General features: G+C 40.2%; 1 non-coding gene across 1 annotated transcript; it reads left to right on the top strand.

Moving 5' to 3' along the window:
* The first annotated feature begins 892 nt into the window (after positions 1 to 892).
* LOC125349817 lies at positions 893 to 997 on the top strand. Its single transcript, XR_007210620.1, has one exon. It is a non-coding gene; the product is annotated as a small nucleolar RNA U13 (small nucleolar RNA).
* The last annotated feature ends 214 nt before the right edge of the window (positions 998 to 1,211 follow it).

The following is a 1,211-nucleotide window of genomic DNA, read 5'->3' as shown; positions in this document are numbered from 1 at the left end:
AGAGGATCACAATAGCTCAATAGTCATGTACATATGATTATATAAGATGAGGCTAAGCAAAATCAACTCCAAGAGAAGGAAACAGGAGGATTTTATTGTTGTCGTTACATTTAATGTACTAGGTGAATTTCCTTTGGCATAACCCATGTGGTTACTGTATATGATTCTGGTACACTGGATATTGTATATATGCTTACCTGAATTAGGAAGGGAAAGAAAAATGAGAGAGGGTGTAACAAATATGACAAGAAATGTGCTCACTACCTTATTATGTAACTATACCCCCTCTGTACATCACCTTGTCAATAAAAATTAAAAAAATACGTAAGAGAGAGTTCATATGTTAGAGCTGTTGTCTAGCAAGCTCAAGGCCCTGACTTCAATCCTCAGTACTGAAAAAGAGAGGTCACTAGAAGATGAATGAGAATTCTACCTCAGCCTCTTAGCTTTCACACACACACACACACACACACACACACACACACACACACACACAATCACGTCCTTGAGACTCAATCATGAAAAGAATTACAAGATGCCTCAAAAATGGAGTTTCTCAAGGTCAATATTTTAGTAAGGATTTATTTTAATATTACAAGGTTACTGTAGGGAGAACTAGAAAAAGACAGTTCCTGCTCCCATGCAGGAAATGAAAGTTAAGAATCAAAATGGTGGGCTGGGAATATGGCCTAGTGGCAAGAGTGCTTGCCTTGTATACATGAAGCCCTGGGTTCAATTCCCCAGTACCACCTATATAGAAAACGGCCAGAAGTGGCGCTGTGGCTCAAGTGGCAGAGTGCTAGCTTTGAGCAGAAAAAATCCAGGGACAGTGCTCAGGCCCTGAGTCCAAGGCCCAGGACTGGCAAAAAAAAAAGAGAAAATCAAAATGGTGATCCTTTTCTGGTTCATAAGCATGATGATTGTGTTCTCATGCACTTGCATGACATATGCCTCCCTCTAAACCTTGTTACAACACGAGCACATTATCCATCTGACATAAAAAAAAAAGAAAGAATCAAAATAATGGCTCCTATTAGTAGCTTTTATACTTTTCAAAAAATATTTTTTACTATGGGGCTGGGAATGTGGCTCAGTGGTACAGTGCTCGCCTAGCATGCATGAAGCCCTGGGTTCGATTCCTCAGCACCACATACACAAAAAAAGCCAGAAGTGACACTGTGGCTCAAGTGGTAGAGTGCTAGCCTTGAGCA

The sequence above is a fragment of the Perognathus longimembris genome, chromosome 3 (assembly GCF_023159225.1).
Source record: "Perognathus longimembris pacificus isolate PPM17 chromosome 3, ASM2315922v1, whole genome shotgun sequence".
Taxonomy (NCBI): Eukaryota; Metazoa; Chordata; class Mammalia; order Rodentia; family Heteromyidae; genus Perognathus; species Perognathus longimembris.
Note: the sequence above shows the minus strand (reverse complement) of the source record. Positions and strands in the feature narration are given on the sequence as shown.